We start from the raw sequence: 19,062 nt of genomic DNA, 5'->3' as shown, positions 1-19,062 counted from the left end.
ATGCTAAAGCTGAAACTCCAATACTTTGGCCACCTCATGCGAAGAGTTGACTCTTTGGAACAGACCCTGATGCTGGGAGGGATTGGGGGCAGGAGGAGAAGGGGACGACAGAGGATGAGGTGGCTGGATGGCATCACTGACTCGATGGACATGAGCTTGAGTAAACTCTGGGAGTAGGTGATGGACAGGGAGGCCTGGCATGCTGTGATTCATGGGGTCACAAAGAGTCGGACACAACTGAGCAACTGAACGGGACTGAAATCATTATTGTGGGCTTCCCAAGTGGTTCAGTGGTAAAGAATCCACCTGCCAATGTAGGAGACACAGATTCAATTCTTGGATTGGGAAGATCCTCTGGAGAAGGAAATGGCAACCCTCAACCCACTCCAGTATTCTTGCCTGGGAAATCTCATGGACAGAGGAGCCTAATGGGCTACAGTCCATGGAGCTGCAAAAGAGTTGGACATGAGTTAGTGACTAAACAACAACAAAATCATTATTGTAGGTGTTTATCAAATATTGCTTGTATAATTTGTTTAGGTCTGGATATTAATTTTTGTTAATATAGTTTTATTAAATATCTCAATAGCAAATGTAAATAAATGTAAGTAAATACTAAGTATGTAATGCTAAATAGTAAATATATAATACTTAAATGTATAAATAACATGAAATGTACAAATTAAACAAAATATATAATGCTAAATAATAATTAACATTAAAATAGTTATCAGATTCTCACTATCCAGCTGTTGTTTTAACAGCTTCTCAGTCTATCCACATTTAGTAACCAAAATCCCCTGAATGTACTAGATACTTATCATTTCTTATTTAGGAGCTTTAGTAAATTTGAGTTAAAATCATTATAGGGAAATATTGTTCATCTAAATGTGCTCTCTACCTATATGACAAAAGTGAACAGCATTTTGATGAATTTTTAAAAAAAGAGGAACCCTTTCTTAAGGGATTTCAAAATATCCAGCTGATTTTGAGACAGGTTTTAATGTTTAAATCATTTTATTTGTATATTGCACTCTTCTTATAAAATAGTTCTTTTGGCTAATGCCATCCTGGCATGACTATTTTTATAAGAGAAATTTTAAAGCCCTTCCATTTTTACTTCATTTTGTTATTTTTACAGTGATTTTAATATTATTATTAGTTAGAATAATCTTAATGTAATGTTAAAATAACTGTAAATAATGTTATATACCTTAAGTAATTTAAGTAGCTCCTTGTAGCTGATGTACTGTGTTTACTGAAATGTGGAGACTCAGTTACTACTCCTCCACTAATTTGTGTGTTCTTGGGGTAATCCTACAATAAAATTGAGGTGCATTTTATTCATCTTTAAAATAAAAATAATTATGCCTTCTCTTTGCCTCATAAGCATGTTTGAAGAATTAATTGCATCTTTAAAATATATAGAGCTTTTTATCACCTTGTAAGTGGTGATATAAGACAAGTAAGTGATATAACAAATATCAAATGTATTATTATATTAGTACAAGATTTTCTTTCTTTGTGACTTGCTAAAAGGTACCATGTGTGGTAATTTGGATTCTTAATAAAATCTGTTTTATAAAATTTTAAGATCATCTATTTATTTTTTATTGAAGTATAGTGCTGTACAATATTATGTTACAGGTGTACAATATAGTAATTCACAATTTTTAACGATTGTACTGCATTTAGAGTTAGTATAAAATATTGGCTGTTTTGTATTAATATATGTATATTCCCTGTATCGCATAGTGGGCTTCCCTGCTGATGGGCTGCTGTCTATGGGGTCGCACAGAGTCGGACATGACTGAAGCGACTTAGCAGCAGCAGCTATTGTATAATATATCCTTGTAGCTTATTTTATATCTAATAATTTGTACCTCTTACTCCTATATTGTAGGAGTATTTTAATACTCCCTACCCCTACAGATGGGGAAAGAGTGGAAACAGTGTCAGATTTTATTTTGGGGGGCTTCAAAATCACTGGAGATGGTGATTGCAGCCATGAAATTCAAAGACGCTTACTCCTTGGAAGGAAAGTTATGACCAACTTAGATAGCATATTGAAAAGCAGAGACATTACTTTGCCAACAAATGTCTGTCTAGTCAAGGCTATGGTTTTTCCAGTGGTCATGTATGGATGTGAGAGTTGGACTGTGAAGAAGGTTGAGCGCCGAAGAATTGATGCTTTTGAACTGTGGTGTTGGAGAAGACTCTGGAGAGTCCCTTGGATGCAAGGAGATCCAACCAGTCCATTCTAAAGGACTGGGTGTTCCTTGGAAGGAATGATGCTAAAGCTGAAACTCCAATATTTTGGCCACCTCATGGGAAGAGTTGACTCATTGGAAAAGACTCTGATGCTGGGAGGGATTGGGGGTAGGAGGAGAAGGGGACGACAGAGGATGAGATGGCTGGATGGCATCACTGACTCGATGGACATGAGTTTGAGTGAACTCCGGGAGTTGGTGATGGGCAGGGAGGCCTGGCGTGCTGCAATTCATGGGGTCGCAGAGTCAGACATGACAGAATGACTGAACTGAACTGAACTGACCCCAATATTCCTGGTGGCTCAGACGGTAAAGTGTCTGCCTACAATGTGGGAGACCTGGGTTCAATCCCTGGGTCGGGAAGATCTCCTGGAGAAGGAAATGGCAACCCACTCCAGTATTCTTGTCTGGAAAATCCCACGGACTGAGGACCCTGGTGGTCCAAGGGATCCCAAAGAGTTGGATATAACTAAGTGACTTCACTTTCTTTCACTTTCACCCCTAGACTTCCCATCCCCTTTCTTCTCCCCAGTGGTAAACATTAGTTTATTCTCCAGAATACCTGTTTTCTTTTTTTTAACCACTTATATTATTTCACATTTCTAAGGAATACTTTTTTTAGAATATAATTGCTTTACAATGTTTTGCTAATTTCTGCTGTACAATGAAGTGAATCAGCTATATGTATATATACATTCCCTCCCTGTCAGACTTCCCACCCACCCACTACCCCCACCTATTTGCTGCTGCTAAGTCACTTCAGTCGTGTCCAACTTGGTGCGACCCCATAGACAGCAGCCCACCAGGCTCCCCTGTCCCTGGGATTCTCCAGGCAAGAACACTGGAGTGGTTTGCCCTTTCCTTCTCCAATGCATGAAAGTGAAAAGTGAAAGTGAAGTCCCTCAGTCGTGTCCGACCCTCAGCGACCCCATGGATTGCAGCCTTCCAGGCTCCTCAATCCATGGGATTTTCCAGGCAAGAGTACTGGAGTGGGGTGCCATTGCCTTCTCCTACCCCACCTATCTAGGTCATCACAAAGCACCTAGCTGAGCTCCTTTTGCTATACAACAGGTTCCCACTAGCTATTTATTTTACACATGGTAGTGTATGTTTGCCAATCCTAATCTCCCAATTCATCTCACCCTACCCTTCCCTCACTGTGTTCATATGTTCATTCTCTATGTCTCTATTCCTGGCCCTGCAAAAAAGAAAATTATAATTTGGAGTAGCTACAACTACTACTCTTTCTAAATAATTCACTTCTCAAAAACAAAGAGTTTTAGATTTGGCGAGTATCTAAATCTTTTGTCCAACTTCCCACTCAGGGAAGGTATCATCTTTATAACCTGCCTGATAAATTGACTTCTAACCCCAAGCTTACCTTTGCCCAGGGACCACTTCACAGAGCAATGAATAGCATTTAAAAATTTTAGAGAAAAAGTTTTGAAATAAATATGTAGTGGAAATCAACAAAGCTAAAGGTCATTATTGTCTTATAACATGACACACCTCTAGCAAAATTAACAAGAATGAGAAAGACATGAACAAACATATTTGAAATGAAAATACACAATTTAATTACAACTCTTTTCAAGGCTAATCAAGTAGAATATTATCAACTTCATGTTGTAATTTTAAAAATTTGTGAGATGATGAAGTTGGAGATTTATATGAAAAGGATACATTTTCTCAAGGAGAAATGGAAAAACCTAAGTAAGAACTTCAGGACACAATAAGGCAACTGAAGAGCCTTGCCTCAGTCTCCAGGAACAGCCCCCCCACCTCCTGCCCCCATGCAAGACTTCTGTTTGCCTCTCTATAATTGAGGCTGCTTAATATACCGGTACATCAGTGCTACTTAAGTGTTGGGTTTGTCATATGTTACCCACAAAAATGAATAAAGGTAGATTATGGTAATAAAAATATATGATAAAATAAGTGATCATCTAAAACATCAAGTTTAGATCAGACTAGAGCTATATGGGAAATAGATGGGGAAACAGTGGAAACAGTGTCAGACTTTATTTTTTTGGGCTCCAAAATCACTGCAGATGGTGATTGCAGCCATGAAATTCAAAGATGCTTACTCCTTGGTCTAGTTATGACCAACCTAGATAGCATATTGAAAAGCACAGACATTACTTTGCCAACAAAGGTCTGTCTAGTCAAGGCTATGGTTTATCTAGTGGTCATGTATGGATGTGAGAGTCAGACTGTGAAGAAAGCTGAGCGCCGAAGAATTGATGCTTTTGAACTGTGGTGTTGAAGAAGACTGGACAGTCCCTTGGCCTGCAAGGAGATCCAACCAGTCTATTGTAAAGGAGATCAGTCCTGGGTGTTCTTTGGAAGGACTGATGCTAAAGCAGAAACTCCAATACTTTGGCCACCTCATGCGAAGAATTTAGTCATTGGAAAAGACTCTGATGCTGGGAGGGATTGGGGGCAGGAGGAGAAGGGGATGACAGAGGATGAGATGGCTGGATGACAGGGAGGCCTGGCGTGCTGCAATTCATGGGGTTGCAAAGAGTCGGATGTGACTGAGAAACTGAACTGAACTGAGAGCTATATGATACTAAATTATTCTTAGTTTTTCATAGCAAAGGTTTCACTATACCTAAAAATTACTTTAATTATTGACTAGACATATTCAGAAACATGCTTAGAGGAATAGCTGCTGTTCGGTTCTGGTTAACAGTGAGGACCAATTGAGCTACTCTTGTTTTAGGAAAAAAAATAGAGAAACTCTGATTTTTAAATGTGAGCTCTTTTCAAACTCTAAGAGAATAAAGTAATTCAGAATTTGGTTACTAGCATCAAGAGATTAGAAAGTTTCTATTTTAAATGATTTGGTTATTTTCAATTTTTATAAAATTATGTTTATGACATATTGTTACTTTGCTTTTCTAAAACATTCTACTATAGAACTTAATTCTTTGGAAGAGTTTTCTGTAAACCTTTAATTGTTCAGATTCTATTCCTTCATCAGTGTATAGTTAACTGTATACCCTTTGAAAAGAATTATGGAATTCCCTGGCAGTCCAGTGGTTAGCAATCCACTGTAGGGGGCAAACGCTCCATGCTTGGTTAGGGGACTAAGATTCTGCATGCATGGCATGGCCAAAAAAAAAGAAAAGAAAGAAGTTTAGATACCTCTGTGGGTAAGATTGCTGGATAAAACACAGGACACCCAGTTAAATCTGAAATTCAAATGGACAACAAATTATTATTTAGTATAATTCAATATTACATTGGACATACTTATGCCAAAAATTGTCTATTGTTCATCTGAAATTCAAATTTAACTGGACATCTGGCAAAATCTGACTACTCTATGTCTCAGTTTTCTAATAAATGTAATGAATGGTTTGAGTAGACAATCTCCAAAGACTTCCTCAGATTTAACATTGAATGATCCCTGTTTATTACAGTTAGACTTTAAAAAATATTTATTCATAATTCAAACCTTACAACATAGAGTATCATACTAATTTATCATCATCTTATTGATAACAAACTTACAAAATTATTTCTAAATTTTCCTTCAGATATGGGATTACAAATACCCATTAATAAATCTATAATTATAAAATTACTAGCTTCACTGAATTGACTTGACTTTAAAGTCTGAATGGAAGGATTATATTCCAAAACTAGCAATACTGTGTTTCACCAACTTACTCTTAAATTCCCCAACCTCCTCTAACATTCGGGGAAAAGAGAAAAGTTGAGATATTTCAGAATTAATTGGAAGGAAGCTCTTGGGTGTTGAAATAGTAACGATAGCTATAGCTCAGCCTGTTCTATAGCATTAACAGATTGCAAAATTTGTAATATGCATAAGAATCATGCCTGGAGCTATGAGGCAACACTTAATCCAAATCAAAATATATAGAGAGAAAAGTAGCTTTACATTTGCCAGGTGTAAAACTATGTTTTAGTGATATTCCAAATAAAAGGTCACTGATTATCATAAAAAGTTTCTATGTATCAGAGAATGAAGAGGTTAAAACTGATACGGTTGTATACAATTTTCATTAGCATCCTCAGAAAAAACATCTTAATCCCATTTTTATGTTTTTATCCCCCAAATAACTGTATTTATTTAAAACATTCCCAGATCTCTGTATGAGAATATTTGTTCCTTTCTGAGCAAAGTCATCACTTTATTTAAACAGAAAATCATAAATATCTAGAAAATATATATTATTACCCCTGAAATTTACAAAATAGCTCCTGTAACTATGTCATCATATAAAAACATACCAAAGAAGAAAACCACTTTATTCAAGTAGTCTTATCTTCTACCTACTAGTCTTGCAATGTCTGATAACACTATACCTTCAACACTGACCTAGAGTTCAGAGATGGGAAAAGATGTTCAACATGCTATTTACCTAATAACATTAATTTGCTGTGGTAGCACTTTTTAAAAGTGCTATCCTTGCAGCAAAGTAGCTGTAGTGTCAATAAAAAATTAAAAAATAGAAACCAGAAGAAGTAATTTTTGTTCTTAGTTGTGCCATTTCACTCGTACTGCAGTTTCAGGCAAGTCACTTGCTGCAGTTTCCAGAACTGTTAAGTGGGGATAGCAGTGTCTGTCTCTGCAACCTCTTGAAAGGCTTGACCCAGTCTCAGTAAACAAGTGTTTCGCACGGTGTTATAGTACAAAGTCTTTTTATTAATCATCCACCTATAAAATTCAATAGTTCTTGACAGCGAGCTTGATTGCTCAGCACAGACAGAGACAAAAAGAACTTAGAGATCATGGAATATTTATAAACTCATTATAGAGATAAGGAAATTGAAATTCCCTGGTTGAGTCACTTGATTAAGATCATCAAAAGCACAAAAAGCCAGAAGTCTCAGCTTGGAGCAGGAAGACTTCTGCTTCATAAACAGAGCCTTAACCAGGACACAGGTGACTCCCATTTGTAACATTCTTTAAGAAAAGGATCTCCATTACCTTCCCTGGACACTGATTTTATCTTCACTGGTAGTTTTTCTCTACCAGGAACAGTAACTCTCCTAATGTCACCCGGAGAGTGAATAGCCAGGCCAGGGACGTGAACTCAAATCTGCCTGGCTCCAGAGCCTGAGCCACTGTGGTAGGTAGTTAATTACACACATGCTCACTCAGCCTCCCAAGAGAAAAGGCAGTGAAGGGGGTGGCAAGCCCTGCCAGAAGGAAATGTGCTGAGACATGTTAGATTTTTAGGCCTGGAAAGCCAGAGCCAGGGGCTGCCTGGCTCAAAGTTGTACATTTTGATACATGGACACTGACAAGCAGTTAAGAGTTTACCAAGCTCTTTAAAATTTATAAAAGGAGAAGTGTAGTTCCCAGTTATAGTTGCAATTTAATAGGCAATATTAAAATGCTAAACACCAAGATTTTAATTGTTTTATATCAAACATACTATTTGAATTGATTTTTTATCCTTAGCCTTTTGTTAAAAGAGAGGAAATAACCATTATTTGAATGGCATTTAAATTTTAAATCACACGGGTATTTTTTAACACCACTGATACTTTAATGACCTAAAAGGGAATATTGTCTTCCAATGAGTTGGAAAACTTACTGCCAATCAGTAACAGATTACATAATAAAGAACAGAAATTCACTTTGACAAAAGGGCATCTTAAAAAGTGAAGGAGAAAGTGGGTTTTAGACAACAAGGTGCTGACCTATCTAAATGTGTAGCTTAAAGTTTGGATGGGTACTGAGAAGTTGGCCCTCCTGCATGTCCATCTAAATATTTTATAGATCCACATGCCCATGCTTGTTTCTCCAGGCCTTATCTTTATCCTAGAAAGTATGCATATTAATTAGAAAGTCTATGCCTAGAAATGTTTACGATGATATAAACATATAATGCCATTTATAAGAGACATGTGATATGCAATAAACAGGAGGCATATTACAGTAACACTTGATGACATGAATAGTTATACTACCACTTCATTTGAGTATGTCATTTATTTTACACGTTATAAATTTCATGAGCATTCTTTACCTATAAAAATAGCTATGATTACCATGGTTATCAAAAACTATATAGTAAAGCTTTTAATTAAATTTAACTGACAAACACTCATGAAGCAGTTTCAGTGGACAAAATGAATCCTGTAAGTTTTGCAAAGATGGGCTCAATAAAGGACAGAATGGTATGAACCTAACAGAAGCAGAAGATATTAAGAAAAGGTGACAAGAATACACAGAAGAAGTGTACAAAAAAGATCTTCATGAACAACATAATCATGGTGGTGTGATCACTCACTCGCCAGACATCCTGGAATCTGAAGTCGAGTGGGCCTTAGAAAGCATCACTACAAACAAAGCTAGTGGAGGTGATGGAATTCCAGTTGAGCTATTTCAAATCCTGAAAGATGATGCTGTGAAAGTGCTGTACTCAATATGCCAGCAAATTTGGAAAACTCAGCAGTGGCCACAGGCCTGGAAAAGGTCAGTTTTCATTCCAATCTCAAAGAAAGGCAATGCCAAAGAATGCTCAAACTACTGCACAATTGCACTCATCTCACATGCTAGTAAAGTAATGCTCAAAATTCTCCAAGCCAGGCTTCAGCAATACGTGAACCATGAACTTCCTGATGTTCAAGCTGGTTTTAGAAAAGGCAGAGGAACCAGAGATCAAATTGCCAACATCCGATGGATCATGGAAAAGGCAAGAGAGTTCCAGAAAAACATCTATTTCTGTTTTATTGACTATATGCCTAAGCCTTAGACTGTGTGGATCACAATAAGCTGTGTGAAATTCATCAAAAGATGGGAATACCAGACCACCTGACCTGCCTCTTGAGAAACGTGTATGCAAGTCAGGAAGCAACAGTTAGAACTGGACATGGAACAACCAACTGGTTCCAAATAGGAAAAGGAGTACGTCAAGGCTGTATATTGTCACCCTGCTTATTTAACTTCTATGCAGAGTACATCATGAGAAACACTGGACTGGTAGAAACACAAGCTGGAATCAAGAATGCTAGGAGAAATATCAATCACCTCACATATGCAGATGACACTATCCTTATGGCAGAAAGTGAAGAGGAGCTAAAAAGCCTCTTGATGAAAGTGAAAGAGAAGAGTGAAAAAGTTGGCATAAAGCTCAACATTCAGAAAACGAAGATCATGGCATCTGGTCCCATCACTTCATGGGAAATAGATGGGGAAACAGTGGAAATAGTGTCAGACTTTATTTTGGAGGGCTCCGAAATAACTGCAGATGGTGACTGCAGCCATGAAATTCAAAGATGCTTACTCCTTGGAAGGAAAGTTATGACCGACCTAGATAGCATATTGAAAAGCACAGACATTACTTTGCCAACAAAGGTCCGTCTAGTCAAGGCTATGGTTTTTCCAATGGTCATGTATGGATGTGAAAGTTGGACTGTGAAGAAAGCTGAGTGCCGAAGAATTGATGCTTTTGAACTGTGGTGTTGGAGAAGGCTCTTGAGAGTCCCTTCGACTGCAAGGAGATCCAACAGTCCATTCTAAAGGAGATCAGTCCTGGGTGTTCTTTGGAAGGACTGATGCTGAAGTTGAAACTCCAGTACTTTGGCCATCTCATGCGAAGAGTTGACTCATTGGAAAAGACTCTGATGCTGGGAGGGATGGGGGCAGGAGGAGAAGGGGATGACAGAGGATGAGGTGGCTGGATGGCATCACTGACTTGATGGACATGAGTTTGAGTGAACTCCAGGAGCTGGTGATGGACAGGGAGGCCTGGTGTGCTGTGATTCATGGGGTCGCAAAGAGTCAGACATGACTGAGTGACTGAACTGAACTGAACTGAAGTTTTATAATTACATATATTAGACATTATACTAAACATGAAATCAATTAAAAACTGTTAAAATATTTTCCTATGTATACCTTTGCCTTCAAAAAGAAAAAAGCTTTCTAATTAAAAAAAAAATCAAGAATTTTTCATAAAATAGTGATTTCTAATGCTTGCTTCAGCAGTACCTATACTAAAATTGAAAGGATACAGAGAAGATTAGCATGGCCCCTGCACAAGAATGCCATGCAAATTTGTGAAACATTCCATATTTTCATTACCAACGGTATTTTTCACAGAATGAGAACAAAATATTTTACAATTTGTATGGAAACACAAAAGATCTCCCAAAGCCAAAGCAATCTTAAGAAAGAAAATTGGAGCTGGAGGAATCAACCTTCCTGACTTCAGATTATACTACAAATCTACAGTTATCAAGACTGTACGGTACCAGCACAAAAGCAGAAATATAGACCAATGGAACAAGATAGAAAGCCCAGAAAAAAGCCCACACATCCGTGACAAAGGAGGCAAGAATATACAATGGAGAAAAGACAGCTTCATTAACAAGTTGTGTTGGGAAAACTGGACAGCTACGTGTAAAAGAATGACATTAGAACACTTCTTATGAAGAAGGCAATGGCACCCCACTCCAGTACTCTTGCCTGGAAAATCCCATGGACAGAGGAGCCTGGTAAGTTGCAGTCCATGGGGTCTCGAAGAGCTGGACACGACTGAGCCACTTCACTTTCACTTTTTACTTTCATGCATTGGAGAAGGAGATGGCAACCCGCTCCAGCACTCTTGCCTGGAACATCCCACGGACGGAGGAGCCTGGTGGGCTGCCGTCCAGGGGGTCGCACAGAGTCGGACACGACTGAAGTGACTTGGCAGCAGCAGCAGAACACGTCTTAACACCATACACAAAGATAAACTCAAAATGGATTAAAAATTTAAATGTAAGGCCAGAAACTATAAAATGCTTAGGGAAAAACATAGGCAGAACACTCTTTGACATAAATCACAGCATTACCCTCTTTGATCCAATTCAGAGTATTGAAAATAAAAACAAAAATAAACAAATAGGATCTAATTAAACTTAAAAGTTTTGCACAGCAAAGGAAACTAAAAACAAGAGGGGAAAAAAAAATCTCAGAATAGGAGAAATTAATTGCAAACAAAACAACTGACAAAGGATTGATCTCCAAAATATATAAACAGTTCAATATCAGAAAAACAAACAACCTAATCAAAAAGTGAGCAGAAGACCTAAACAGACTCTTCTCCAAGAAGACATGCAGATGGACAATAAAGACATGAAAAGATGCCCAACATCACTCATTATTCAGTTTAGTTCGGTCGCTTGGTCGTGTCTGGCTCTTTGTGACCCCATAGACTGCAGCATGCCAGGCTTCCCTGTCCATCACCAACTTCCAGAGCTTGCTCAAACTTTTGTCCATCGAGTCAGTGATGCCATCCAACCATCTCATACTCTGTCATCCCCTTCTCCTCCCACCTTCAATCTTTCCCAGCAGCAGGGTCTTTTCAAATGAGTCAGTTATTTGAATCAGGTGGCCAAAGTATTGGAGTTTCAACTTCAGCATCAGTCCTTCCAATGAATATTCAGGACAGATTTCCTTTAGGATTGATTAGTTTGATCTCCTTGCAGTCCAAAGGACTCTCCAGAGTCTTCTGCAGTACCACTGTTCAAAAGCATCAATTCTTCAGTGCTCAGATTTCTTTATAGTCCAACTCTCATATTCATACATGACCACTGGAAAAACCATAGCCTTGGCAAAGTGGACCTTTGTCAGCAAAGTAACGTCTATGCTTTTTATTATGCTCTCTAGGTTGGTCATAGCTTTTGTTCCAAGAAGCAAGCGTCTTTTAATTTCATGGCTGCAGTCACCATCTGCAGTGATTTGGGAGCCTAAAAAAACAAAGCCTTTCACTGTTTCCACTGTTTCCCCATCTATTTCCCATGAAGTGATGGGACTGGATGGCATGATCTTAGTTTTCTGAATGTTGAGCTTTAAGCCAACTTTTTCACTCTCTTCTTTCACTTTCATCAAAAGGCTCTTTAGTTCTTCACTTTCTGCCATAAGGGTGGTGTCATCTGCATATCTGAGGTTATTGATATTTCTCCCAGCAATCTTGATTCCAGCTTGTGCTTCATCCAGCCCAGCGTTTCTCATGACGTACTCTGCATAGAAGTTAAATAAGCAGGGTGACAATATACAGCCTTGATGTACTCCTTTCCCGATTTGGAACCAGTCTGTTGTTCCATGTCCAGTTCTAACTGTTGCTTCTTGACCTGCAGGTATCTCAGGAGGCAGGTTAGGTGGTCAATGGCCATCATCAAAAAATCTACAAAAAATAAATATTTGAGAGGTTATGGATAAAAGGGAGCCCTCTTGCACTATTGCTGGGAACGTAAATTGATACAACCTCTCAGAGAACAGTATGGAGATTCCTCAAGAAAACTAGGAATAAAACTACCATATGACCCAGCAATCCCACTACTGGGCATATATTCTGAGGAGGCCACAGTTCAAAAAAGCACATTCACCGTAATGTTCCCACTGCAGCACTATTTATAATAGCCAGGACATAAAGGACAGATGAATGAATAAAGAATTTGTGATACATTTATATAATGGAATATTACTCAGCTATAAAAAGGAAAGAATTTTAGTCAGTTGTAGTGAATTGGATGAAAATAAGCCTGTTTTGGTCTTCCCAGGTAGTGCTAGTAAAGGACCCACCTGCCAATGCAGGAGACGTAAAAGATGTGGGTTCAAGCCCTGGTTTGGGGAGATCCCCTGGAGGAGGACATGGCAACCCACTTCAGTATTCCTGCCTGGAGAATCCCATGGGCAGAGGAGCCTGATGGGCTACATACAGTCCATAGGGTTGCAGAGAGTCAGACACCACTGAAGTGACTTGGTACACGACACAGAGCCTGTTACACAGAGTGAAGTAAGTCAGGAAGAAAAAAAACAAATATGGTCTATTAAAGCATATATATGGAATCTAGAAAAATGGTACTGATGAACCTATTTTCAGAAATAGGAGACACAGACATAGAGAATGGACTTGTGGACACGATGGGGAAGGTGGGGGATGAACTGTGAAAGTGAGCACTGACATAGATACACTACCATGTGTACAATAGATGCCCAGTGGGAACTGCAATATAACACAGAGAGCCCAGACCGGTGCTCAGGATGGGGGTGGGGTGGGTGGAAGGGAGGCTTAATAAGGAGGGTATATATATAGTTTGGAGAAGGCAATGGCACTCCACTCCAGTACTCTTGCCTGGAAAATTCCAGGGACAGAGGAGCCTGGTGGGCTGCAGTCCATGGGGTCGCTGCAAGTCAGACACAACCAAGCAGCTTCGCTTTCACATTTCAATTTCATGCACTGGAGAAGGAAATGGCAACCCACTCCAGTGTTCTTGCCTGGAGAATCCCAGGGATGGGGGAGCCTGGTGGGCTGCCGTCTATGGGGTCGCACAGAGTCGGACACGACTGAAGCAACTTAGCAGCAGCAGCAGCAGCAGCATATATATAGTTATGACTCATTTGCAAAGTTGTATGGTAGAAACCAGCACAACACTGTAAAGCAATTGCCCTCCAATCAAAAAAAAAAAAAAAGGAAAAATAGTGATTTCTATATTAAAGAAACTAACATTTCAACAAATATATGTCTAGTGAATTGACTTCTTTTCACCTGTGAAACAACTGTTGAAGAATAAGATGGGACGGAAAAGCAGATATGCCAATGCTAAAGAGAGAGGCAGTAGTGACTAAAGGAAAAAACCTGGCCTAGGAGTCCTGGCAGCGAAGTAAAGAAAGATTTTTGGTACTTTGAGATAAAGCTCTTATGGAGCTTTTATTATAGGGAAATCTGAATGCTAACAACACTTTCTGTTTTAACTCATTGAGGAGAACTCTGTGAATGATAAAGCTATAAAACACTGTATGAAGATGAAACAATAGTAAACTATTATGGCTTCCTATGGTGGCTCAGTGGTAAAGAATCTGCCTGCCAGTACAGGAGACATGGGTTTGATCCCTGGTTTGGAAAGATTGCCTAGAGAAGGAAATGGCAACTCACTCCAGTATTCTTGTCAGGGGAATCCCATGGCCAGAACAGCCTGGCAGGCTACAGTCCCTGGGGTCGTAAAAGAGTTGGATACGACTTAGCCACTAAACAACAAATATATTTCAGAATGTAGCCACAATTCCAATTTTTAACTCCCTGATGTCATCAATAAACTCATATATAAATATCTAAATAAAACATTTGCTTGCTTGAGATTAAATAGCTTCTAGAAACATAAAGTCTGAAGTATGAGTACATCATGAGAAATGCTGGGCTGGATGAAGCACAAGCTGGAATCAAGATTGCTGGGAGAAATGTCAATAACCTCAGATAGGCAGATGACACCACCCTTATGGCAGAAAGTGAAGAGGAACTAAAGAGCCTTTTGATGAAAGTGAAAGAGGAGAGTGAAAAAGTTGGCTTAAAGCTCAACATTCAGAAAACGAAGATCATGGCATCCAGTCCCATCATTTCATGGCAGATAGATGGGGAAAGAGTGGAAACTGTGACAGGCTTTGTTTTCATAGGCTCCCAAATCACTGCAGATGGTGACTGCAGCCATGAAATTAAAAGACGTTTACCCCTTGGAAGGAAAGTTATGACCAACATAGACAGCATAATAAAAAGCAGAGACAATTACTTTGCTGACAAAGGTCTGTTTTGTTAAGGTTATGGTTTTTCCAGTAGTCATGTATGGATGTGAGAGTTGGACTGTAAAGAAAGCTGAGTGCTGAAGAATTGATGCTTTTGAACTGTGGTGTTGGAGAAGACTCTTGAGAGTCCCTTGGACTGCAAGGAGATCCAACCAGTCCATTCTGAAGGAGATCAGTCCTAGGTGTTGATTGGAAGGACTGATGTTGAAGCTGAAACTCCAATACTTTTGCCACCTGATGTGAAGAACTGACTCATTTGAAAAGACCCTGATGCTGGGAAAGATTGAGGGTGGGAGGAGAAGGGGACGACAGAGGGTGAGATGGTTGAATGGCATCACCGGTCAATGGACATGAGTTTGAGTAAACTCCGGGAGTTGGTGATGGACTGACAGAGAGTCCTGGTGTGCTGCAGTCTGTGGGGTCACAAAGAGTTGGACACATATGAGCGACTGAACTGAACTGAACTGAAGAGGTCCATTAAAACTGAACACTACCTTGCAACATCTCTGATCTTGCTATGTAAACCACAGACACATACACACACACACAATTTTGGAAGACATAAAATAATCATTTTCTTAATGTTGTAATATGTAAAAATGAAATGCATAGGAAGATATTTACCACCTCAGAAATATGATATTCCCATGTTAAATAAATCTCTTCAGTAGGACTTATACAGTACAAAAGCCATGTCTCCTGCATTGGCAGGCAGGCTGTTTACCACTGAGCCACCAGGGAAGCCACGAACAAGAGCACACCTAAATATTATGAAAACCATCATTGTTCCAAATAACTCGTAAAATATTTAGGAGGAGACGTGGGTTAAATCTCTGGGTCTGGAAGATTCCGTGTAGAAGGAAATGGCAACCCACTCCAATGTTCTTGCCTGGAAATCCCATGGACAGAGGAGCCTGTCCATGAGCTTGAGATTATTTAGACATACCCCAAAATATTTAGACATACCCTAATTTCATTTTCTAACACATTTTGCATTGCCCAGTTCAACCAGTATATGTCTTTTTATGTAAGCATATACTTATTTATTTAGTATGTAAACCTCTTTCCCTTTTAATATTCTCCAGAAGAAATCTGAGGTCTAGATCATCATTCAGAGAGATATGTAGCTAGACTTTCTCTCTCTAGATAGTGATTTTGAAACTAATTCCATGCAGAGAATAAATCTTCTCTCTCTAATAGAACAAACTCAACTTTTATCTGTTCCTTTTTAAATAATCCACTAGACCCTTTGAATTGGAAAGACCTTCCCTGACTTGAGGTCCCACTCACCTCTTACAAGTAACCTAGAAGTGGAGTTTTTAAGGATTCCCTTACTCCTTAATAGGGCTTTCCTGGTAGTGCAGCTGGTAAAGAATCTGCCTGCAATGCAGGAGACCTGGGTTGGATTCCTGGGTCAGGAAGATCCACTGGAGAGTGATAGTCTACCCATTCCAATATTCTTGGGCTTCCCTTGTGGCTCAGCTGGTAAAGAATCTGCCTGCAATGGGGGAGACCTGGGTTCGATCCCTGGGTTGGGAAGATCTCCTGGAGAAGGGAAAGGCTACCCACTCCAGTATTCAGGCCTGGAGAATTCCATGGAAAGAGTTCCCCTTCCTTTCATTTGTAAAAAGCAACAGTAAATAATGAAACATTTCAAATAAGGTTACTGTGAGAAACATAAACACAAATAAAAAATACCTGCCATTTATTCTGGAATGTGAAAACTGCTTGTAATAGCACTGTATTTGAATAAGTCATACTGTCACAGTGACCTTTACTGATATATTATTTCCCAATATAAAGTATCAATCCTGCTGCTTACAAGATCTTTTTTGTGTGTTTGTGTGTGCAAGACCTGCAGATCTATCAGGTAACAAAATAATGATTTGCTATCTGTATAGTCCATGGGGTCGCAGAGAGTCAGACATGACTGAGTGACTTTCACTTTCACTTTACTCCTTAATTCATTCCACAGATATATGCAGAGAACTTCCCATGTTCTGGGCTGTTCTTTCAGGACACAGAATAAGAGCTGTCCCCCTAAACACTCCAATTGTGTTCTTCTGTAAATGAATAACTGAAACAAAGTGTCATGGGGCCTGGCCCCACCTTGCAGAATCTAAAGGGGGCTAAGAAAGGGAGGGGCCAATTCTTTATGTGTAGTCCAGAAAGTCTTCCAGAGGATATAACACCTAAGCATATGCATTAACCATGACTGGATCAAGAGGTCAAAGGAGATTTCCAAATAGAAATTGAGCAGAATCTTGGAAACCTGGACAATTTTGCAGTAGTTCATCACAATGAGAGGAAAGGATGCAGGGAGTAGGTTAATTTCCCACTATTATATATAAAGACTTATAGCAACTTTGTTTACCATTTTGCTAATAAACTATGTAACCAGCAGACTAGAGGGGGAACAGTTTAGTGCCTACCATATGAGAACACTAAGTCTAGCCTATTAGGGATCCTGAAAATGGTCAACTATATCTAAGGTAGGCTAAGTCATGCTAGACAATAAATCGCTCCAATATTTTAGAAGCTTAAGCCAAAACAAGTTTATTTCTTGCTTTATGCAGATTCTGTTGTAGGTCCTGGGCTATCCAGGGCAGCTGTGCTCAGGGTAATAATAGGGCATCCCAGGGTCCTTCAGTCCTGTGCCACTTCCATCTTACTATAACCTTCCATAATTGCAGCAGCAAGGGAAGGGAACCTAGAGAACCAAGCACTGGCCTGTCAATGAGTCTACCAGGACATGAAACATTACATGTCTGCTCACATTTACTTACAAGTTATAGCACCATACCTAATTTCAGTGGGGTGGAGAGTATAATCCTCCCCTATACCTAAACCCAGAAAGAGGACAGGAAAAATTGGTAAGCACTCAAAATGCCTTCAGTAGTCATGAAATGTTATGGTAACGTTTTATGGTTCAAATTAGACTAATGGAGTTTACTGCTGCTGCTGCTGCTAAGTTGCTTCAGTCGTGTCCGACTCTGTGCGACCCCATAGACGGCAGCCCACTAGGCTCCTCTGTCCCTGGGATTCTCCAGGCAAGAATACTGGAGTGGGTTGCCATTTCCTTCTCCAATACATGAAAGTGAAAAATGAAAGTGAAGTCGCTCAGTCGACTCTTAGCGACCCCATGCACTGCAGCCTACCAGGCTCCTCTGTCCATGGGATTTTCCAGGCAAGAGTACTGGAGTGGGGTGCCATTGCCTTCTCCGAAGGTTGAAACTAACTAAAGTTTATTCTTCATCTAGCGATTGAAAGTTACATATCTGATTCATGAAACTGTTTAACCTGTGTCATTTAAAGACTAAAATTCAGATGGATTTAAATGGAGTGATTTGATAAATATTAATATCAACAAAAATGTTGAAAAGCAATTTTTTCTGGTATGGTTCTGATATTATAATCCGCATAAACTACTTTTTTCTCCTTTTTATACTCAGAGATATACTGAAAGGCATATATCCCACACAGGAGCGAATAAATATTAAATTAATGCCTCTCCAGAGAGACAAAAGGCATACTGCTAGATATTTTGTATGTTACTTAGTTTCAGCGATCTTTGTATCAATCCCTGTAGATTCAGCTACAATGGGTATATAACTGAGAGAACATTTAGTCAAGCAGTGGTTCTAAGTATCAACCTAATTTTTACCACCTTCCAAATGTTATTGTAGCAATAGGGTGAAATGGCTAACATATGTACTACAGGATGCTAATACCACAATACAGTCCTCATTTACGACCTTCTTTGACTTAACGTCTCTACTACAGTTGATGGAAATACTTTAAACTGTAAAGTTACTTTCTTCATTAATTCACATTATTTTTCGGAATGCAAACTTTCTTTCGGGCCCATCAGAAATGGCTTGCGCCTTACAAAACCTGGCAGGCACATATAATAGCACACAGGATTTACAAATACTTGTTTGTCATGTGTAAAGAATCCCGTAAAGAGCATGCACGTGGGAACTAAAACGTATACACAAGTACATGGTTGTGCCTATGTGAGTCCTTTCTTCCCATAAAACTTTCAAGAGGTGAATAAAACCTGTCATTCGATTCTTAGCTTATAGATCGTTATTAGACATAATATTGTCTGGTCTTCATGTCACAGCTGTTAAAAGCTTAAAAATTTAAAAAAAAAAAAAAGGGAAAAAAATGCCTCTGAAGACAGGACAAGCTTAAACCTGCCACCAATTAGAAAGATCACAGTGTCACAGGTATGCTTTT

The 19,062-nt window shown here is 39.1% G+C and overlaps 1 non-coding gene across 1 annotated transcript; it reads left to right on the top strand.

The window, feature by feature from the left end:
- The first annotated feature begins 10,233 nt into the window (after window positions 1-10,233).
- On the top strand, window positions 10,234-10,336 carry LOC120855258. Its single transcript, XR_005719221.1, has one exon. It is a non-coding gene; the product is annotated as a U6 spliceosomal RNA (small nuclear RNA).
- The last annotated feature ends 8,726 nt before the right edge of the window (window positions 10,337-19,062 follow it).

This window comes from Oryx dammah, unplaced genomic scaffold (genome assembly GCF_014754425.2).
Source record: "Oryx dammah isolate SB20612 unplaced genomic scaffold, SCBI_Odam_1.1 HiC_scaffold_27, whole genome shotgun sequence".
Lineage (NCBI taxonomy): Eukaryota > Metazoa > Chordata > Mammalia > Artiodactyla > Bovidae > Oryx > Oryx dammah.
The sequence above is the reverse complement of the archived record's forward strand: the minus strand, read 5'-3'. Positions and strand labels throughout refer to the sequence as shown.